Raw genomic sequence first — 24523 nt, 5'->3', positions numbered from 1 at the left:
GCATTTCATCACTTTACACACTGACAGATATGAAGTCCCATTATTATTACACTACCGCACACACACACACACACACACACCTCAACCCTGCAGCTAAATGATTAATTTGTTTAAGCAGAGCCGAGTACTTTGACTGACCTTGGAGGATGATTTTTTTTTGCATACTCATATCATCTTATCTCCTTCGCTTTGCTCGACCAACTTTATGGACTCAGCAGGTGTGCGAGAATAAAAACGTCCGATTTTCACGCATTTGAAAAATAATGCAGGATAAACATTCCGGATATTTACTACGGCCTGTGTTTATCTCAGTGACCCATGAAACATTTACGGTCCTATGTTTAATTAAGAACCATTTCTTTGTCAGGCTTTTTCTAAATATGGACCACAGAGTAACAGACGCACCATAGAGAGACATCTAATAAGAAATATGACAAAAGTATTGGGACATTTTTCAGCCATATGAAGCTGTTTCATCACAATTGAATCCCACGTCTTTGAATGCATTAGCATGACATTTTCACTTCACCAAACACCCTGTTGCAGCTCCATGAAGATCAGCTTCCCATGGGTTGGTCAGTGTGGAAGGTCTTCTGCTATAGAACGCCAACCTTGTTAAACATGAATAAATAAACACTAAGGCCTCCTCATCTCTTCTACATCACTTTACTAAACCCTTCGTAGCTAAAAAATATCTAGTGGAACATCTTCCCAGAAGAGTGGAGCTTTTATAAGAGCAAACCTGGAAGAAAAAGTAAAAAAAAGAAAGGAAAGATTTCACGTGATCGGCGTAGACAAGCAGATGGCGAGATTCTTCTTATGTTAAATCCGTTACAAATCTCGAGGTCACGCAAGCAAGTTATGGGTTTTCAAGCGATATCATTAAAATATCACTTTCAATTGAGTGGCCTTTTTCAGAAATTGGGTTTGCGCTCGTAAGGAAAACATAATGTATAGAGAAGATGATGTAAATCACAGAACGCAAAAAAAAACAAACAAAAAACCCCTTATAAGGTAGCCTTTTTTTTTGTGGTGTTGGAGAAAAAAAAAGTAGTTTTTCACTCAGCGATTGCGGATTAAATCCCACACCCAGGACGTGGAAGTCTCTGCCAGCTGTTGTCACTGATCCTCTCATTGTCTCATTCCTTCAGCCAGATGGATTTCTCACCACTGTTTGTTTTCACTCCTCTTTTTTTTTTACTCCTTCCTGTGAGTGGCAAGTCCGAATTGCTTGTCTGAGAGAGGTGTCAAAGGAAACAACTATAGCTGGAGGATATGGCCAGCGACTTATATACAGACTTATAACCACTCGTGTGTACCCAAGAGTGAGAGCAGGAGACTGTTTTGACCTGAGGGGGAAAAAAATAGTTTCTGCCTCTGATATTTTATCACTGGCACAATGTATTGCTATTGATTTGGATTTGTTTTTTCTTTCAATTATTTAATTCCATTTTTTCGTGATGATGCCTTCAGAATTATTGGAAGCATCGTGACCTTTTTGGTGCATAAATAGGAAATCTTTCCTAATAATCCAATCCTTGCGGAATGAGAGAACAGGACTGGGCAATACAAACTACACTAAAGATACAATAGTTTACCTCCAGTACCCTCCACTCTTCTGAGATGATGTTCCACTAGATTTTGTGGAGATTCATTCAGCCGCATGGGGGTGTTTAGTAAAGTCAGGAAATCTCCATTTAAAGCAGTTCTTCTTTGTGCACAGGGGTAATAGTCCCCATTTGCTTTTGTAATAACCTTCACTCTTCTGGCAAGATGTTCCACTAGATTTGTGGAGATTTGTGAGATTCTCTTAGCCACAAAGTCAGGTACTGATGCAGGTGAGAAAGTGCAGTTAGTGTTTACATAAATCCCAAAGGTGTTCAATAACCGGTGATTGGAGCTGTCTAGCAGGAGATCTTCCAAATCATCCAACCAATGAAAAGCAGATCTGATCTGAGATATGTTTTGTGCACAAACAGCTGGAACAGCTTTGGGGTCTCGTAGTTCAAACGAAGGGAAAATTTCATGCAACCGCTTTTTAAAGACGTCCTGTACAATTGTGTGTCTTCAAGATTGTGGTAACAGTTTCTGGAAAAACCAAACATGGGTGGAGAAGTCAGTTGTCACTATGCAGTACTCTATATAATGTATATGCAGTGCATTAAACACACACACACTGAATAAAACGTGTGAGGCACGTGTTTTATCATTGCCTGTACAGGTTCAATGGTTTGTGAGACACTGCAGTAGGTGCAGTTGTCAGCATCAATCGCGTTTCTCTGCGTGAAGAATGATTAAACATACAGTAGCCATTTTTCACGCTTGTTCCAGCTGAGCTGTGGTTTGTATAAGCAATCAGCTTATTTATTCTTCAGCTGATTCTTCAGGCAGAAACGAAGAAGAAGAAGTGCAGCAGGGGACACTTCCTGCACACCGATCCATTATTCACTACTCAAACATCAGAACATCAGCACTGAAATGAAAATAACCTCTGTAAAAGATAAAGGAGGTGCGTGAAAAGCGGCCCGAGAGCGTGTCATACTTTATATACACAGCGTTTTTCTAGTCTCTAAAAAACATTTGCACATTTACTCCGTAAAAAAAAAGAAACCAGAGTGAGACAGGTGGAGTTCTAACAGTGAACGCTTTGGTCAGCAACTCGTGAAAGATGTCACAGCAGAGATTGTCTATTTTCAGTCAGACAGTTTGGGAGACAGCTGGTTCTTCTGGACAGGCGGTGGAGAAACACGACAGCAGGTATTTATACAGTCTGATGGACACCGAGGACACGATCAGGGGACATGGGCGAAAACTTCCACTGTACTTCTCACACACTTGGACAGAAAAACTGATAACAAATACCTTTCAAGATGTGAAGGAGCATTTTTGGAATCCCAGAGCGCATTGCAGCTGGTTTTTGATGCTCCTCGGAAATCCACCGAGGCTAATTAGTCAAAATGTCGGTGTTCGTGACAACGTGCTGCCTCCTCCTCCTCACATAAAATACAACTTCGCATAATGACAACATGAGTAAAGTCATTCTAAAAAGTAATAACCAGTTCCAGATCCAAGTCTATAAAGTTTTTCCTTGATTAAGATCTGATAAAAATATACACGAATCACGAGTGCACTCATTTATGATTCAGGAGAAGACACGTGCTGGAACGTCAAACATACTTTGGACAAAAAGTTTCCGATGAACAATAAATAATACAAAGAATTAATCCAGAACCAGCGGTGGATGAAGTACACAAAGCGTGTAGTCGAGTTTAAGCAGATCCACTCAGTAAAATATGATAAGCAAAAGTTCCTGTTAAACTTTCACCTGAGTAAAAGTATGCAAATTATTATGATTTATTATGACTATAATGTTCCTCTTATAATTTTTATCACGACTCTTTACTTAGTCAACTCAATTTAGACTCTAATATGACTCTCAGCACAACGATCTATTAATAGAGTGATATTAAACATTGATTTCTATTGTAATTATCATGAGCTCAAAACCTTCTGTCCTACTGAGCTACTTAAAATAAATCGTGTGAATAAATCCACGGGTGTTTTGCCGAGGTTTTCACCAACGTGAAGAACGTTGCCACATTTAGTAATGTTGAACCCTGCAACTAGAAACATTATTATATATACCATTTGATTTGCATAATACATGTTACTATTAAATGTTTATAATATTGTACTAAGAATCAGCTTTTCTTCTAGAGTCTCTTTCATTCAGCTTCATGCATCTTGCCCTTAATCCTGACCACTTTCCATCTTCTGCTATTGAAATTTTAAAGCAAGAATCCCACCACCGTGCTTCAATAGATAGTGTGTTTGCAGTGTTTTGGGTTTTCACCAAAAAAAGTTGTTCTGATCTAGAAAAAACAAAATATTACACACCCTAAACATTCTAAACTCCAAATGACCTAAAACTCTTCCCCATGCATTCAGAGCATAACCATTGTGTGGATCATCCAGGATACAGTATGGTAGCCCTGTGGACAGCTTCTTCCATCCATTCTGAGTTGAGAACATCCACACTTCCTACAGACTTCCACATGGATTTTTTTGTTGCTTCTTCTAAACATCTGTGCTGTATTGTTTGCATTTTTAGAATGATTCAATGGAGCTCTATAGGATGGATCTCCTTCATGATACTGGCAAATTATACAAACACATGTATTCATAAAATACAATAAAAAAGTCATGCGACATTTAATTTTCACACTTAAGACCACGCTGATCTCCCATTTCAGGGTTATGAGCTATTTTGAGTTGATGCATGACATTTAACTCCAGTTCAATTCGTTTCAAGTCTGAGTTACAGCTCTAGAGATGTTTAAAGTGGTAAATATTCAGACTGGAAGCTCCGTATTGCTTTGCAATATTATTTTTTGATAAATTCCAATGTCCCGAACTCATGACAGACGCAAACTATTTTCCCCTCGGGGTCCAGAAATCAAGAAAAGGTATTTACAATGTGGTTAAATATAAACCAGAGACAAGAATTTTTCTTGATTTTTTTTAACGCAGCACCAAGAACACATCCGACAACTGATTTTTCTCCGTTCAGACCTTTAGATGATTTTTTAAGCATGCACATGACAGTACACTTTGGGTTTTGACTTTAGCAAAGGGAATTTTAGAGGCGAGAATATGAAGTGCCAAAACTGGCGCGATTTGAATGCCCAATTAGGGTTTTATGGCGAATGAGATTTTGACTCAAATTGGGAGAGAGAATGTACAGTGGCGACGTTCAGACCTGACCTGATGAAATGTGTAACCAGAAAGAAGTGAAAAAATTTTATATGAAATTGCAGCGAGAAGAAAAAAAGTTTTTATGAGGAAAAGGAAATGAAAAGTGTCAAAGTTTTGTAAAACTGAGCAACTGTCAGAAGTAATAGTAGAAGAGTTACTACACAGAATGGTGGCTAAAGACATTAAGACCTGATTGTAACCAGGCCTGTGATTAGCTAATGTTAGAATTCCATCCAGAACATCTGAATGCAACCTGGGTTTAGCTTCTCGGATTTTCTTTTTTGTTGTATGGAAAGTTCAGGGCTAAATTGAAAAACAGGGCCTTTAGCCTACACCTCTTTCCACCTCCACACCTCGCTCACCTCTGGAAGAATATCAGAATCATAGGCGAAAAAGTCAAGCGATTGTGTTGTTGCCATGGGGGCTTCGCCATTTCGATGTTGTTGCTACATGTCGGTAAATGTCATTGCTGAGGTGCACTTATGACATTCGTTCTACTGTGACATTTCAAGTTCACAATACACACACACTACCACCCCAACCTCCTCACACACAGTCAAGAGTCACACAATATCTTCAAAAGTTGTAGAAATCTCTGATCAAAACTCCTATTACAGCCCTGATTGCTTGCGCTGACTCCCGTGACCTTGGCGTTACCACTCGTCCAGGCTCTATTGCTTCACTCAGACAGACGCGTAGTGCATCCTCTCCATCCCTGGAACGTTAATACCCTGACCCAGTCTTGCGCAAATCCGGGAAGGTAAGAAGCTATTGGAGCTCCAGACGCTGCAGGATGAAGGTCTTGCTGACGCTTAAAGCTGGGTCAGTATTGCTGAAACATCGTTATTGTCTGCGAGAACAAAAGGAAGTGGGGCAGTCAAGTGCATCGAACCTGTCTAAACTACTTCCTGTAGTGCTGCTGGTTTTAGGAAAGGGAAACTGTTGGTAATTGGATATCGGTTGGACACTAGGGATTAGGGATATAAAGGCATTATCCGGAAAACAATGCGATAACATGCTGTAAATGTATACAAAGAAACGGATACGACAGACCATGCTGACTGTGCGGTTTTTTCCTACCAGGGTTTCTATTGGTCTTCTAGTTTAGGTCCCATTTTCTTTGGGTTTAAATGCCACTAGAGGTAGATAGTGCTAAAAAGATAGCGATACAGCTAGTCTTCAACTTACAATAGAGATGTTTTTTTCCGATGACCTTATCGTAGCTGGAAAATATCCTAATTCGAGACATGGCTTAGCCTACCCAGGAGGACAAATAGTGATCAGTATGGGGGAATATGTATGTTAGTCAATAAATGTACAAATTACAGTACATAATTTAGCACAACGGAACATTTTACAATACCGTAATGCATAAATCACACAGAACCATCTATTAATATACCAACGCATTACCTATAATTCCTGAAGATAAACTAAGGGACATCCTGCTGCACATGGTCCCAGATGGACTCTGGATCAGAGTGTCACAAGTTCAAACCCCAGCACCATCAAGCTGCCATTGCTGGGCCCTTAAACAAGGACCGTAACCCTCAAGTGCTCAGTTGTAGGTCACTCTGGATAAGAGATTCTGTCAAATGCGATAAATGTAAATGAACTGTTTTACAGTGAGTGCAGTTGCATTAAAAAGGCTAAGGGTGTTATTCAGGGCCTGGCAGTACCAGGATTTGAACTTACAACCTTCTGAAACCAAAAAGAAAACTATTTCCATCGTTTTCAGGCCCTGATCAGTCAACAGTGGACACTTCAGCATAATTAGACTTTGTGTCAAATATTGTATACAAATAAAGGATTTCTATGTAGAATTGCACTATTGGTCCCGTTTAAAATCTGGTTTCTCTCAGGGTTTCTTTTCCGGATGATTTTCTTCACTCAACTTTTACGTGTTCATCAGGGAGAAATTCTAGATTTATCTTTAGATCCGGAATGTGTGTATATTTCTGTAACCCTGCGTTGTGACCTTCATTCCGACTCTGTTACTTCATCAGACTAGAAAATACACAAGAAAATATCAGACAGATGTGTGTGAAAGAGCTTCAGGTATGTATTTGCTGCAATGTTGCTTGAAATTGGAAAAAAAAGAGTGAAATGTCAAAGCATTCCAGAGGCATGATAAGAAAATGATGTCAAATAATTCATGTGAAAGTATGTTTGCTTTGAAAAGAACGAAAAGCAATAATATCTGTAGTAGCTTCATGTTGTTCTATAGACGTTTTCCCATCCATTACACAATATGGACAATTCATTGGATCCCCTGACCTCAAGCTATTTGTGGTTCTTCTCCAAACTCTGAGCACAAAGCATACATTTTTACTGAATGTCATTGAATGTGATGCACGACATTTTCTCTTCACTGCAACTAGGAGACTCAAAGCTGCTCCAGCATGACTATGCATAAAGCCAGCTTCATGAAGATCTGCTTTACATAGGTTGGAAATGTATAGAAGATCTCCTGCAATAAAGCTCTAAATCCTAATGAACACCTTCCTTTGGAAAGAATATGAACTCTAAATGCACCCCAGACCTCTTCACCTCACCCATACTGTATCTCCACAAAATCTAGTAGAACACCTTCCCAGAAAAGGAAGGCTAAATGTGGAATGGGATCTTCAAAAAGATCATCCAATTCTTATGATCATGTGCCTGCAAACTTTTGTCCATATAATGTTTTAACCATATGTTTGCAGTTTATTAATACCACATTAATAATTCACAAACACAAAAACGTGCATTTCTCTGCATGTTTGTTTGTAGTATCTGCAGTAAACTTTCCATCAGTGTCCTCAGCGAAAGAGCCGAGAAGCTCCCGGTGTAGCTCGAAGGTCCTCTTCACATTATTCCCCGATTCATCACGGGGTCTCATCGATCCTTCAGATCGCTCGTTGACACCTTCACCGGCGCACTTGTCCGCTAATTTCATCAATCTGCTGCGGCTCTTTTCTTTCTTATCATTCATGCCATCAGAGTTTCATTTAGAAATGTAGAAAGGTCAGCTAGTCTTAGAAAGAGAGACGACGCCGCGGATCAATCGGAACCAGAGCCAGTTTAAACACTTTGCGCTTTAATACGCCTAAACGGGATTCGACAAAACCGCCCGGGAATCGGAGAACCGGCGCCGAACCCTGGTCCAAAAGAGCAGCACATTCCCGGATACTCGAGACGAATTTCCGAGTATGGAACCCGTGGTGCAGTTCATCCCATAATGCAACATTTCATTTCTAAACAGCAGTAAAGTGTTTCAGATGTGTTTACGTTTTCTGTATGTGGATGATCCTTTGTTTCAGGACACAAACGTGATCATGTTTCTTTTTTTTATTTCATGCAAAGGTTTGGGCATTCCTGGCCAAATTCCACGTTCTGCTGATTTTTCAAGGTTAAAGAGGTCAAAACATGTTCCAACATTAAACTATTAGGAAGAAGAAGAGATTGTTTTTTTTTTATCTGAGACACTCCGACTTGCCTTGCATGCACAGCATGGTTAACATCTACCCACAGATATGTAGATCTGCAACGATCAACCAAAGATATCAAACATATTATACTTCCGACGTTTAAATTAATGATTGAAGTCAAAGGTAAGGTTTCCTTCTCATGACTCTTCTATGCAGCTCATGTAGAACAGTGCACAACCTTTCCTGGGTCAGTTAAACCTTCTTGCATATCCATGCTGTCAAAAGGTCATGATGACTCCAAACAAATCTGCCTAGCTTCCATTGTTGGGCCCTTGAGTGAGGCCCTTAACCCCAGGGGGTTCTGAACCAGGGGTTCAGAAGGTTTGCAGAGTGAGAAAATGTTATTTTGACCGATTTGACTAAGGATAAAAAACAACCATCATCATCTTCAGTAACGTTTATAATCACAACACAAAATCCAACACATGAACTACTCATGGACACACTTTATGGACAAGAGTTAGTGGACACCTCAACATAATGTTCTTCTTTTTAAACATCTCATTTCATAGTTAGTCTCCATATGCTCTTTTAAAAACCTCCATTGCTCTGGGAAGATGTTCCACTAGATTTTGGAGTTTGGTTGTGGAGATGCTCATTCAGTCACAAAGTCAGGTAGTGATGTAGGTGAGAAAGTGAGGAGGTTCCTGGGGTGCAATGAGTGTTCACCTTCATCCCAAAGGTGTTCAGTAACTCTTTAGATGGAGATCTTCCACTTCAACACATGGAAAGCAGATCTGGCTTTGTGCACAGGTGCATTGTCATGCTGGAACACATTCACACAGGTGAAGACAAAACACATACTATACAATTGTGTACCTGAAACATTGTGGAGTTTGGGGAAGAACGTAATATGGCTGAAATAAAAAATCAGTGTTCCAATACTTTAGTGTGAAATCAGACCAAATTCATGTTCTGATTCCAGGAACGACCAGAGTATGGCTGCCATTTCAAGACCAATAAAAGCTGTTTATGCACCAAAAAAAAAAAAAAGAGAAAGGCAGCGACACATCCGTCACCCTCTTCAGAGCCTCGTGCCCCTGTGCCCCCTGACTCGGCCAACTCTGTCTTTCCTAGACTGAGTGGCCAAATTCGTCTATAGACAAGGTGATGAGAAAAGAAAGCACGGAAGGAGAAGGAGGAGGGAGAAGAAATATCCCATTAAGTCGAGGAAATTGGTACATGCTGTGCCACGGCACAATCCAATCACCTTTCCCCATCTCTGTGGCTCACTGTACCCCATGCTTTTTTCTGCTCGGGGGAAAAAAAAGTGTGTTCTGCAAGTTTTTTGTTTTTAGATGCACCATTACCGAGCGCCAACCAAGGACGAGACCGGGGGGTGAGGAGGGGGTGGAGAGGGGGTGGATGTAGATACCTGCAATCTTGTGATCACTGAGTACACAGGGGTGGGTGTGTGTGTGTGTGTGTGTGTGTGTGTGTGTGTGTGTGTGTGGAAAATGACTCATTATTCTGAGTTACTGGTGGCATGACGGTTAGTAATCAGCTTCTTCACACATACACTCGAGAGGTCACTCTGAGGGACCAAAACGTCTCCTCGAACACTACGTCCCCCAGATCACACTCATCTCACCACTGCAAACGACAGAACTTTCCTCATGCTGTCAGAGGGGAACCATCAGTCACAAGGTAACGTTTTTCTCTAGATGTATTATATATGTTCCGTCATTCACATGAGACAGAAAACAAATCAAATTTGATTGGTCACATTCAGAGGACGACATGCAGTGAAATGCTGCTTATGACTTCTTTCTGCTTATCAGTTTCACCTTTCTTTCCTTCCTTCCTTCCGTCCTTACTTTCCTTCATTCCTTCCTTCTCTTTTTTCTTTCTTTCTTTCTTTCTGGTATTTGCTTATTCATTCTATCTTTCTTTCTTTTGTTTTTTCTTTCTTTCCCCTTCCGTCATAACACCTCTCCAAATTCAAACACACTCCACAGCGCTTTTGGCTATCATTGCTAAACATACCCACACACTGACTGACACACACACACACACACACACACACACACACACACACACACACACACACACACACACACACACGCGGACAAACACAAAAGCCACAGATGGTTGATTAAAACTAGCATGAAGTCTACAGGATCACAACGCGCGATGCTATTATTTCTCTCTCTGGCCTTTGGCTCGGGGCGTCATGAGCGCAGATGTGTTAATTACACACCGAAGATCAGCAATTATCCACTAGGCAGGGAAAGGAGAAAAGCAATCACATTTTAACCACAGGTTGCATAGAGATGACATCAACAGGCCCACTTTACCAGCGCAGCTGAATGTGACATCTCCAGATGACCTCATCGTAGGCCACGCACCAGTGTTTGCGTGATGCCAGTGTTAGCAGTCATTTTTGTCTTTCGGGACCTTCGAGATGAAGAAATCGCACCCTTACAGAGAAACAGCAGAAAACTAGCGCAAAAACATCGAACGTGGACGACGAACTAAAGCCAGTCGTGCTTTTGTTTTAATGTTAACTGACCTAAAGTGCAATTGAGCTAAAACTACTGGAATTTCTGATAAGAAGGTCATGAGTTCATTTACATTTCTCTCATTCATACAACTGTTATGGGGTCAAAGGGCCTTCACTCAGGGGCCCAGGAATGGCAGCTTGGTTTCGTGTGGCTAGTATTTGAACTCATGATCCAACACCTTAACCACTAATTACCACCTCCAATCTACCCTTGTTCAAAGCCCAGAACCACCAAGCTGCCACTTATGGGCCCTTGAGTAAGGCCCTTATCTGTTTAGTTGTATAAATGGGCCTCTGGAGTAATTCTATCTGGTTTTTGGATGCCATACTGGTCTCTGTATTAGAAAAATTAAATAATAAAGCTCTATCATCCTTGACACGGAGTCTGTTTTTTTTTTTTTTACTGATCCGAGCTCTAATGGAAGGTTATATCGATTCCTTGAGGACTAGTTTTGCTGGCAGGTGTGTGGGTGTTTACAACGAACGAGAGACCCTGGTCACTTTCAACCCATCATCTTGACAATAAGTTCATCCTGATAGTGTTTCACAACCAGCACAGATACGTTAGCAGATGATGGGACAGCTGTCAGACTCTGCGTCCTGCCCAATACTCTTGTTAAATATATATATATAGAATATTCTCCCATTAAAACCTCCTGCACAAGGTTAGTGTTAACGTTCACAGCATCTTTTACTACCTTCATCTGGACATCCTTTATAGATGAATCATCCCCCACTGGGTCGGGTTCCACACTGATGCCATTTCTACTGCAGCAAAGTGTGTGAAGGTGTGGAGAACATGTACAAGTGGAACCCAGAGCACAACATGACATTGTGTGTTGTATAAACAATGTCAATACGGATATGAAATAAATACATTCATAAATGTTCAAAGGAGAACATCTGTAAGAACATCCAGGCAGTTCAGAAAAGAACATTCCAGGGTTTTTTTGAAATTGTAACCCATGTTTGATGTTCTTCAAATCAGGAGTCATTTTAATATATATGTCATTCTTAGCATATTTATTTCCCAAACACCCGATTTAATATAAATCTCACGACCAGGATGCATCCCTGGAAAAAGTCTCGGCAACAGAAGCCCGTCTTCCTTTTTACAGAATCTCATACAAACTATGAGAAAGACGTTCATGGAAAATAAATTGAAACATTCATTTACACACCGTAAATATCGTCCTCCGGCCGGGTTGAGTGATGTCCTCGTATTGCTGTCCAATAAAAAGTCTTTTGTCTTCATTTTTGCGTGTCGAGAACCAGAAAACAGGAACATCAAATATGTTCACTGGTTGATTCCAAGTCTTCCAAAAGTATTTTGTTCTGGGAGGAATAAAAAATAAATAAAAGCTAAACTGATCCCAACACACTGATTGGCTGAGTGGTGTTTAATGTGTGGGAGTATTTAAACAGATTAGTTTAAAGAAAATTGCATTAGTTGTGAACTGTTATTTCTCCTGGGAACTTCAGAACCGGCTGCCATCTCGCATGCTTTCCCTCTCAGCCAAAACACTAATAACACTCACCTGCATCTAATTTACTAATCACCTCTTCATCCTAAAGATCTCTCACGGTGGTTTTTCCCACTGCCAAATGTTGCCTGACACATTTTGGATCATTATCCTGAGCTTCATTTATTTATTTATTTAAACAATACTATCTTTTCACTGCTAGACATCTTTGGTTTTCCGCTGACAAGGTTGAAAAACTTCCCCTCATCTGCCTATGAAGATAAAAATGCTCCTTTTTCCATTTTCTTTCAGAAACACAAGAAGTAAATACAGTTCAAAATGTTGAAATATGTATCATGTATATCTGCTAGTCAGCCTTCTCCAGCCTCAGAAGCACTTTGCTGCCACGGATGGTGATCTAACGTTCAAAGTCTCCTGTTTCCCTGGAAACTTCATGCGCAGTGCTTTTACTCCCTCTGCTTTAGATCTCAGGTGTTTGTAAACACAAAGATGCACAATGCCTGCCTGCACAACCGGGTTGCAAAAAAACCACAGGAATATGTGGTGGATGTGGTACAAGCAAATGTTTTTATGTATATGTCGCATGTATATTTTTGGTGTTCAGACACCAAAAATCACAATTTTTATATAAATTATCATTACAAATATATTTAATCTGATAAAACCAGTCACCTACATCTACAATCTACATCTATGACAGAACTTGTTCATTTGAGCTGATTCTGAAGCTCTTTTTCATGACACAGGTGACTTCTTTCAACACACCTGGATTTCTGTTCTACATGTTAGCATTAATAATTGTTTGGTGTCTGGTTTTCTTACCACCATTATAACAGCACAAATGATTACCAGAACATATAAACCTAGTTGCCTGTTATATTTAAACACATTTATCGTCTTTATTATGATCTGCAGAAAATGCTGGAAATTGGGAAAAACGTACAACTTTATTTTGTCCATTTTTTCCAGATGTGTTTTACTCATGGGTGTGTATTTTGCAGTTAAAACACAAGCTAACACACAGAGTTGATTAATTTTGGATTTATCATACAAAATTAAGTTTGCATCAACAAGTTTGCATCATGTTTTTTCTTTTTTCATATAAAAGACATTTAGATTTGAACTTAAAAGTTTCATCAGAATTTCAGCTTTCAGGGACTGAATAAATGAGATTTATTATGCATGACCATTGTGTAATTTAGACACGATGCTAAAGTTGTAGCATTAAAAGCTACTTTGAGTCAAATGTACCAGTTCAATGTACGTAAAAGACAAATAGACTTTTTGAACCAATGTTTAAGAAATAACAAATGATTTATTTTCTTAATTTATACATTTTACAAATATATTAAAATGTTGGTTTAAAATGCCTTTTTTATTTTTTAGATTTTTTAAAATGCAATTAATTTGAACATTTTGAATTTAATTAATTCGATTTTTTTATTTAATTAATTTTCTGTATTGAAAAAAAAAAAACTAGAAGCCGTGGAAAAGTCAGATTTGATAGTATATTGGTGGAAATAAAATGATTTTTTACCTAAAATGTCAGTTTGGTGGATAAATAAATAAATAAATAAATAAATAAATGAAAGAAAGAAAGAAAGAAAGAAAGAAAAAGAAAGAAAGAGAATATTTCTCATAGCTTGAACACCAGGCCTTATGAATTCCATCCAGCTACAATGAGAACATTACGGTTCTGATTCACTACCAAGTACAATTTATCCCTGCCCATTCATGGTTGCTTGAAAAAAAATAATTAGAGGGAAAATTAGTCTTTCTTTCACTACCTATGGAGCTCAGTGGTTGGAGGTTGAGGTCATTTCCTTCGCTTGCTGACTCATGCTTGAGAAGAAGCGATGCCCATTTACAGTGGGCACATGCCAATCCCACACTCCCTCTCAAGCCCAAAGCAAATCTTGTGTCATTTTTCCCCACTGACTGTGCCAAGTTTATTTTTAAGTCCAACTGGGTTTTTCTGTAAAGGAGAACGAGAAGGACGTTGGTTCTTTCTTTTGCTCCCTCAGGCTGTCATTCTCATTACATCATTCTGTCCTGTTATGCTTTCACAACCTAAACACTTGATTAAAGTCCTTGCCTTGTCTTTTCTACTTGAGTTAATATGGAGGAAGTTTAAAAGTCAGCGCAAGCAGTCGTTTATTTCCATTTCTTTTGTTGTGCTTTAATCAGTAATCCTACCCTCTAATTTACTGTATAACATGAGCATTTACTTTTAAAGGAACCTGAGTGTTTCGGCTCATTTGATGCCTCGACGTCGTTTCTCTTTGACTAATTATTGTAACTTGTGTGTTAATAAAGTTCGCAACGAAGTAGACTACAGACATTCATGTGCTAAACTCTTAATAAATCTCTAAGAAATCATACAACATACAGCACCTGAAACATGAGCATCATCTAAAACCCATTTATCCTGTATATTGGGAAACCTTATTTTTCCAGCCATATGTGGTTCTTCCACAATGTGTTCCCACGTCTTCAGATGCAGTAACATAAGATTTTTCCTTCACTTGAACTTGGAAACCCAAAATTGTTCCAGCATGACAATGCACGAAGCCAGCTCCATGAAGATATGGGTTGGAGTGGAAGATCTCCTGCTTCAGAGATCTAAACTCTGTTGAAAACCTTTGGGATGAATGTGAATTAGTGATGGGAAGATCGAATCATTTGAGTGACTCGGTTCTTTGAATCATCAAAATAAACAAATATTTTTTGAGTCATTTAGTTCATTTGGTTCCTTTAATTCTTTAGTCACCTGCATAGCATCAATGAGGGTCACGTGACAAAAGAACGAACGACTCGGACTGGAAGAGTCGCAAGGTAAACGACTCAGTAGACTGTTCATAACCAACGAAGATTTTGCAATGTTTTGCTGGTTAACGTCCACTAGAAAATGAACGAATCATTCTTTGAGATGACACGTTGTTCTGAGTCATATAAATGACTTAATGAACAAACCGTTAATAAACGACTCACCAATTAACGTGAACAAGGACTGCACCCAAGACCTCCTCATCTCACCTGCTTCAGTACCTGGCTTTACTAACACCCTTGTGGCTAATTGCATCTCCACAAATTCTCTACAAAATCTAGTGGATCATCTTCCAAGAAGGGTGGAGCTCATTATAACAGGAAATAGGGACTCGATGTGGAACGATATGGATGTTTAAAAAGTGGCATTTAGCAAATTTATATTGTCTATCGATGTAGTGTATATTGATTAGTTTACTTTACAGACGCTCTGAAATCAAGTGTTCTAAGTTCTGACTTCAGACGCGCATACAGTGACTGGCGCTAATTAACGGCTGGCCTATCGAAAAGTCATTCCTGTGCCATCGATTCATGAGTGTGGCTGTGAAATTGAACTGTCAGGTGTTCCAGAGGCCTCTGATATGATATCGATTCCGCTCCCTTTTCAAAGAGCTTCAACAACCAGGCCTTTAGAATCCCAGGAGGTGCTGGTGGTGGCTGTGAGCGAAGTGCTCCGAAACCATTCAAAGTGTCACCTCATGTAATTTTGAATTAGATGTTGGGGAGATAAGAGGATGGTGTGTGCTTGTGCGTGTGAGCAATCATTCTTTTCTGATGTTTCAGTCGTCGCTCGGTTGTCCTGTTTGACCCGACCAATTGTTTGGCCCTTTTTTCCTCCTCTTTCACTGTCTATCTATGCATTGCTCTTTCTCTATCCATCAATCAGTCAGGCAACCACGCACATGCAGTTCTAACAGCACACAGAGTTTGCCAGGGATGTAACGGTACATAAAATTACATTCAAGTCACGGTACTTATCAGTTCAGTACGGTGAGGGGAAGAAATGCAAAACATAAAATCGCTTGTTGTTTTTTTATTAACGCAGTTTATTATTGTTAATTGTCAGGATTTTCTCCTTTTGAGAAAAGTTCTTAAAGCTGGACATAATATGCAAAATTTGAGTTTTAAAACGTACTATAAATGGTGTTTCCAGTACGGCGCGAGCAGCCACAGCGACACTGCGCTAACTCTAGTTCCTTTTTTTCTACCCCTGCCATTGTTGTGTAAGTTTTCAATATATAAATAAATTATATTAAAAACAGTGACACTACACAACAGTGCGAGGCGGAGACTACACAAACTTGCGGTCCGCCACTTAATACATTCCCTAGGGAACTCAGATTGTAACTCTGTTCCGCATGTAAAAAGGATCGCATTTGGTACACCGAACTGAAAGCCCTGCACCGAAAGAGTAGGAATACGCGTACCGTTACACCCCTGGTTTTTCCTAATAATGGAAAACATCTCTAGTCTTCAGTCTACATTCAGTTTTTATAGCCTTTCCATTTACCGTTGCAGTGGTGATTTTTTTTTTTTAAATCGACACGGATGATCTGATCTGCCCAGGAGAAGTTGATTCAAGTCCTCCAATTCTCCGTAATTTCTTCAATTTGAAGAAAATTGGAGGCTAAGAAGGCTCCTGTACTCCTCACCCTTCGTAATGGGCGAGTGAGCGATTTTTATAGACGCTCATACATCAGAGTGAAGTGAAAGACGGGAACGCGTTAACATACGGATTAGCGTGTAGAATTTAGTTTAAAATACTGTCCCCATGTTGCTAGCTTTTTCTTTTTCATAATTATTTCCTGTAGATCTTTCCTGGGAGAAGTGATGTAATGAATCCTACGTAAAAACTGAGGTTCTTCCAGTTCAGTTCGTCATGTTCAACAGAAAGGGTTCGAGATGGCCGGATGTTGGAAATGACTGAATAAAATGCTATCGAAAAGAACGCCAACGACCTCTGACCAGAAATGATGGATGTGTGGACAAAGCCAGTAAGCACTTCAGGACATGTTGGACGACTGCTAGTGTGGCTACGCCCCCATGCTGTTCAGTTTATGAGAAATGTGGTTTTGATGAAAGGGCTTTATATTGAAGTTGCTGGTCAAAAAAATACACATGTACAGACAAGTACAATGTAAGTATCAGGACAGCAGACTTTTCCAACTAGACTAAACTGTTAGCACAAACTTGGAGACACAAGGACGTCTTTGGATGCGGCATTTTTCCTTCACTTTAACTTAGAGCCTCAAACATGTTTCAGAATGACAAATACCCCTGTGCACATGAAGATATGCATAACATGAGAGAGTGGAAGATCTCACAAGCATGTTCAAAAAAAGACCTTATAGTCAAGCGTTCTCAAAGAGCAGATTGCAGATATTTTGATATCATGACCACGAGATTCTTTTAATATTCCACAGTCTGTGGTTTCTACTTGTCTTCAGGTTTTTATGTGTGAAAGATTCTCCGAGTTATCTTTACCTAGGGCTTCAGAACCCAGACACACTGACTTACCAACTTAATTAGAAAGTGACACTGGAATCAACCGAGCATGCTTTGATTTCCCAGGAAATAAAGGACACCTTTTTCTTTTTTTCTCAGAGAGCTCGGTTTGTGTCTCTTTTATCATGCTATTATTTTTTCCCTTTTTCTGCTTCTATCTCCGGGCAAATGCATGCAAAGCCTACTTTTAATATCCATCCTATTTCCATGTTCTGTCACTCCAGGGAATGCATTCACTTTGCATAGTGTGTGTATCTGTATATATCTGAATGCCTTACAGCCATGTAGCTGTCCATGGATCTCTATTGCTTGAGTGTATCTGTGTGGCCTTGTCTTCAGCAGACTCGCAAACCCAGACATGAATACCAGTTGGCTGATCTGATACGTTATCTTGCGCTGCTTCTCGCTGCATTTGTGTTCCCTCGTAATCATTCCGGCTACAAATATTCCAGACTTCGCTCTCGCTCGCAGCTACATTACTCAGCTACAGCATGTTCGCTATCTGCTGAATTAGTACGATAGCGGGACTATTTTCTCTAATCCATGGTGCCCTCGCTCGCTCTACCTTTATCACTCGTGCACAGGCTGGCACTTTTCCTGTTCCACAGCCCATCGTGTGGTCAAGTTCATGTGGAGAAACTGGAAATATGTTCCAGAGGACCTTCTTCATTAAAACTACAGACAGTTTACAGCATCAGCATCATACAGTTTGGCTGTGATGAAAAAAGACAACGTTTACTCTCTCATTGTGAATTTACTTGCTTTTAAAAAATGGCCAATAAATGAATGAATAAATGACACATTGCTTCTACATTCTCTTTATGGACTACATTTTGTGGACACAGGACTGGTTTCTGTTTTTGAACACCCCTTTCCACATTTGCTTTAAGCTCCACTCCTCTAGGAAAATGTTCCACTAGATTTTGTTTCGATCCGTTCATCTACAAGGGTGCTAGTAAAGTCAGGTACTGATGTAGAGGAGGTGAGGAGGACTGGGGTAGCGGTTCAGTTAATCTCAAAGGTGTTCAATTGGATTTATAGATCTATAGCAGGAGATCATCGTTTCCAAAACATGTTAAGCAGATCTTCATGGAGCTTGCATTGTGCATAAGAGCATCATCATGCTGGAATAGGTTTTGGGTCTCTACTAGATTGATTGAAAAGAAAATTTCATACTCTATCATTCAAAGATGTTCTATAAAATTGTGTGCCTCCAAGGTTGTGTGAACAGTTTGGAGAAGAAGAACATATGGTTCAATATACACACACCAATTTTCCGGAGTGACACTATTCACTATACAAGGTTTGGCCACACGATTGTTTATTGTGACTGAAATCTCCATTTATGAATAGACCCGAGAGGAAAAGCCATAAATCAGGGCAACAATGAAAAATTAGGGCAGTAAAAATGAGAGGCAGGAAAATGGTGAGAGAGAAAGAAAAAAAAGAACACGAGGGGAATATGTGGATCTTTGGAATTGTGGGGCGGCTTGAAATATATTGTTCCAAACCGAAGCCGCATTTTTAGGATCATCTGCCAAAACCACCTCCTTTCTCTGTTTGCCCAATGAACTCACATATATGACATGATCAATGGTATGTACACCACACACACACACACACACACACACACATGGCCGGTGACGCTGCCGCACCCTGCGGTCGACTTCCAGGAGTCTATTTCAAGTCCACTCGATCACTGCCACTAATTCAGTCTATCGCTTCCCATTTCTTTTCTTCCTCCTTTTCTTTTTTCCTGTGTGTTTTGTTTCTTTAACCCTGTGCTTCCCTAGAAGTCTAAGGTATACATTATGCTCGGATTTATTTCCACCAGAAACGGAATAAAAACTAATATTTCGCAGATACATCAGCGCAAACTATTAACACATCTTACTGGCGTTCCCGAGCTCAGAGGGGTCACTGTATTTAATTGTGAGAATAATGTCCATATTTATAATTAGTACCCTAAATAACTGGTGTGAAGTCTTAAATGACCTCCATACAATCTGTCTCAGATATCCGTGAATTCCTGTGTGTCCTCATTTTAATTCTGTAGATAAATCTGTGCTTCCTAATAAAGTAAAAATCCATATGAACAATGTCCCTTTTTAACAAGGGATTGTGGGTTGCCAGGTGCATGTCTGCTTTTTGCCCAGCTAACCAGATTGTGTTTGGAGTAAAACGTCCACATCAGAGTGTTGAAGTAAGGCAAGGCGAGGTAAGGCGAGGCGAGGTCGTCCATCCTTTTGGAATTTATTAATGAAATTGGTGGAAAGTCACACAAGCTAGCGTTCCAAAAACAGTGTTAACTCTTCATCGTGATTGCGCCGGAACTCCCCTGATTGTCCCTGACATGCACGTGCATCGATTGCCTTCTAGACAGCTGCTTCCAGGGTTCCTCCGGGGACAACACGGAAACGCGAGAAACGTATCAGGCTGGCGGGATTTTCATTTCGCGCTGTTTTTTTTTTCAGAATCCCAAATGTTTCTATTTGGGCAGAACAGTTAGCGAACCTCAGCCCCTACCATCTGCCTTCAAAAAGCAAATCTGTTAGCATGGCAACGGCCAAGGAGATATAATAATAAATAAAGTGGAGAAGGAACGGATCCGAAGACGGATCCGGGTAGATGCACAAGAACAGAAGCAAGGGAAGGCGTAAAAATAGGTAGATTAACGCTGAAAGAGACATGGGCCGGAGTTCTTGGCTGCAGGGCGAGTCGAGGGAAATTGTGCGTGGCTGATTTTTGAAACCGTGATGCGGAGGCATACGAGAGAGCGGCAGACAGAGTTTATTTGTGAAGCGAGAGAGCGAGGAAGATGTGGCTAAGCTTCCAGACTGAAGCAAAATAGAGAATGACATGTGGCCAACATTAGCCTTGTAATCTGTTTAATTGACAACAGAGTCATTTATCAAAACAAAAGACGGGTTTTTAAAATAAACTTCGCCTTTTCTCCGAGAACTTCATTCAACGAGTGAGTTTAATTTAGAAGTACAACTACTATTAGAGTTTAAAAACTTGACGAAACATTTGTGTCTGTTTACAGAGCTGAGCAGATGTACGCTATTTTAACCCTGTTCTTTCATTATTTCGTCGAGGGTTTGAGTTTCTTTTGGACAGTATAAGTCAAATACATATCTTCAGTACCAACAAGTCATTGAAGAACGTTTAAAGAATGTTATTACGTTACGATAAATAAAAAATGCAGCCAAAAAAGCAATATTTCCCATTGAGAAACCAGAGGGGGCGCAAAACTTATACCGACTTGTACAAACACAAGGGTAGAATTAATAAATCAAATCTGACTGAAAGAGTGTCAGGGTAACTCATTCACTACAGGACTGGATCATCAGTTGGTCATGTTTTCCAGGCCTCCTCCCAGTGTCTGACAGAAACCTGGAAAAGAGGGACAGATGGGAATAGAAATGGAAAAGGAAGAAGAAATACCATGTGCCAAATCCTGCTGTAAGCCAAAGGTTATCAAACACTGTGTGGACACAGCACTGATGAGAGACAAACATTTATTATTTTTTAAATCAGTTTCAGCTAAAAAATAAAATTGTATTGTATAAATGATGTCTGTATGTCAGTCGTAGGAAAGAGATTCTGTAACCTGGTAAATATGTTTTTCATCAGCACTGTTTCTAGGCAGAGGCAAACTTGGTAATCACATGGGGTGCAACCACCTAGAGGTGGTGCCAGTGAGGCCTGTCCCGCCAGAGCGCGCCCCCTGCCCCACCTCCGCCCTCGCTCATTTAAATTATTTACCTGTTTTTCTACTGAAGTTATAAAGTTTATGCTTACACACTTGAATTCAGGCACTTTTGCACTTTCTTTATGGAAAGTGGGCGGAGCATTGTAGGGGTGGTAATAGAAATCCTGACTAAGGTCCCCAAAGGGCTAGAAACAGGCCAGTCTCTGTTGCAGCCATACAAATGTTAACTTTATTTCTAGAGCGCTTTTCATAATGCCCATTGTCTCAAAGCAGCTTTACAGAACGTAAAATAAATCAAATATATGTATATCATGCATTTATCCCTGATGAACAAAACTGGAGTGACTGTGGGAAAGAAAAACTCCCTTAGACGGCATGAGGAAGAAGCCTTGAGAGGAACCAGACTCAAAAGTAAACCTCCTCCTCATCTGGGTGGCACCAAGAGTGTGATTATAAACCATTAAAACACCAGAGAGTAAAAAATATCATAAACCCCGGAGTGTGTGATTATGAGGAATGTCTTTTCTACAGTCTTATACAGTCAGATGAAGTTGTGGAACCAGGAGCTCCTCTTCTTCTTCTTTCGGCTTCCCCCATTAGGGGTCGCCACAGCGGATCATCTGTCTCCATACCCAGCTGTCCTTCCTGGTGGCTCCATCCTCAGCAAGCAATAAATTCATTTATTCAAATTCAACTAATTCAAGTTACTTTTTGTTTCAACAGCAATTCCTCCATGCTCGAGCCTTTAGATGTTCAATGATATAGAAAGTATGTGTAGAAGGCTCTTTTTTTAGTATTGATAAAGAGGATGTTTATCCTCAAAGTCCAATGTCTGAAATCTTCATTGAATGGGATCAAAATGTCACTGGTGCATCTCCAGATAGTTCGAGATGTTTGCAGGATCGACATCTCTTTGAAGGTCCAAAATCTTCATGAGGTTGGACATAACTAGAGCTAGCACAACCTCTGGTTGCCTCTGGATTGCATACATTAAGAAGCATTTGAAAGCAATACTGGATACTCACATGCAATGGGGTTGGGGAGAACAGAGTGCGAAAGAGAGAGAGATGGTGAAAGCATTATATTGAGTGAAAGAGCAGGTAAGACCTTCTGATCTCTTCTTGGCTAAGAGGTCTGGTGTAACCCCTTTTGAATGGGCAGAGTTACTTAGCAACTACTTCGTCAAACACCAAATCTTCTAAACAGTGAAGTAAAAATGGACTGCCACAAAAGAAAATCTAGGGAGTTTCTCTTTGTTGGCTCTGGTTTGCTCATGAGAAATCTAGATCTAGATCCGGATAGCTGTATGTTTGTTAAAGGAAATGGAAAGATTCATATTGGTCTAATGTCCTGGAAAAGTTCAGGTATGACTAACATTTCCCAGTGTTTGACAGTGGAGCTCTCATCATATCCCAGTGATGAATGGAAGCTGGGGTCAGAGCCCAGAGTCAGCCATGTACAGCGCCCCTGGAGAACAGAGGGTTAAATGCCTTGCTCAAGGGTCCCAAGAGTGGCAGGTTGGTGATAATCTCTGGGCCCTTGGGCCAATGTCCTAGAAAATGTTTGACCGTGGAGCTCACATTTGAAAATTGATTTTGCTCCATTCTGTCCAGTTTGATGTGATTCAATCACCTGCCAGTTCTCAGCTCAACTAGTAAAGATTAGCAGCAACCAATGCTTCCTCCAAACCATGTGAAACAAGCAACCCACATCTTCCAAGGTAACACATGCAAAGGAAATGTTATCCACCCTCTTCTTTATTACTTAGCTTATAAACCAGCTTAGTAAATATAGAGAGGACATTATCCTTAGCATCCTGTCAACACGGCTGATTTTACTCCTTTGGCTCATGACCACAAGCATCATCAGGATTTGATCTTCAGACCACAGGACAAAAACATTCCTGTTGCACACAAGAACTTCTGGATGGATGAGGATCCTATCAAAAGAACACAGCATACCCAGGTCTCCACTGCGTCTGGCAGTGCTTCAGTTTGTTCTTTTTGGCCTAAACTAAACTGTAAATGCTTCCCTCTTCTTAGAGACGGCTTGGCTCTCTGTATGAGGTCACCCCGCAGTTTTCTTGCATGGGGTATAAGACAGCGTATCAATTTTGTCCTCAGCGAGGTACTTACTTTGGCAGCGTGTATAGTTCTCCAAATATCTGATCCGATGCTGTTATTCTGCCCTGTTGGGGCAAAAGCAACAGACCTCAGGCAGCCGGGACGGAGTTATAGATCTGCCAGACTTTTGGAATTGTGTTGGAATTGTTTAAAGAAAAAAAAAATCTGAAGCGATTTTTATAGAGACAACACTTGATGGTCTCCACGAGGGATTTAAATGCTAATGTGGTCCACAGAGCATGCATACACACAGCCTTTAACCTCTCCATCAGTGGTGATTAAATGGTTTTCTTGCTCCATGATATACAGTAGAAACAGGAGCATATGGTCTGGAGTAAGCCTTAGTGGTGTTCTGTTTAAACATCCTCTGGAAACTCCGAAGAGTTCTATATTAATTTAAGCCAAGCGGAACAGGGAAAATAGGAGTACAGAGGGGGGACGGAGATGGAGGCATTCCACAGCTTCAACCAGCTGAATTCCAGCAGGTTTGCATTTGGAAAACCTTCACAAATTCTACCTCACTGCAGCTCCTCCCTGTGACACAATAAAGTAAGAAGTGTAAATAATAAGGACATGAAGAAGACCAGATTAAACTACTTGAAGCTTTAATCCCAACCTCAAATGTCATATTTTTAACCCTGCACAATTGAAAGCCCTCTGCTTGTTTACATTTGCTGACGAGGGGCTGAAGGTCGGGGGGCCGAGGCGGCTGGGGTGAGAGTTGGGCGCGGAGCGTTTCGACACGTGGCTCCATAAGAGTGACAGTGTTTTGCGTAATGAGGATTAATCAGGATTAATGTTAATGTTGGCACATGCTGCTGTGAACACACACGACAGTAATTCAGTTAGCCGCAGTGTAAACACTTTGCAGCACTTAACCAGCCAACCGCAAATCCGAACTGAACATGGGATCACATGACCCTTGTAACAGCTGCCAATCAAAGCCTGTAATGAAAAAATCAAAAGGGAGACTTTGGCACACATCGGCTGAAAAGTAGGACGTTTCTTAGCCCCACTGTTCGTAAGTGAACTTTGTAAATATTTGGCCAGCTGCTGAAACACAGTTGTTTGGAGAAAAAATGTCAACAACCATAATAAGAAAGTTCTATATATAGTACTTACAGGATTTGACCATCAAAAAG

At 40.3% G+C, this 24523-nt stretch overlaps 1 long non-coding RNA gene across 2 annotated transcripts in view; it reads right to left on the bottom strand.

Annotated features, from left to right (window-relative positions):
• LOC124380015 overlaps positions 1 to 24523 on the bottom strand; it is a 503784-nt gene that overhangs the window by 77463 nt on the left and 401798 nt on the right. Inside the window, exon 1 of one of the 2 annotated variants that reach the window (XR_006924579.1) lies at positions 11910 to 12232. The exons of the other annotated variant lie outside the window; for it this stretch is intronic. This is a non-coding gene — a long non-coding RNA (uncharacterized LOC124380015). Of the gene's footprint in view, positions 1 to 11909; positions 12233 to 24523 lie in introns of those variants that run through there. 2 annotated transcript variants of the gene reach the window in all.

Source organism: Silurus meridionalis, chromosome 3 (genome assembly GCF_014805685.1).
Source record: "Silurus meridionalis isolate SWU-2019-XX chromosome 3, ASM1480568v1, whole genome shotgun sequence".
Taxonomy (NCBI): domain Eukaryota; kingdom Metazoa; phylum Chordata; class Actinopteri; order Siluriformes; family Siluridae; genus Silurus; species Silurus meridionalis.
This window is presented reverse-complemented; position numbering and strand designations above follow the sequence as displayed.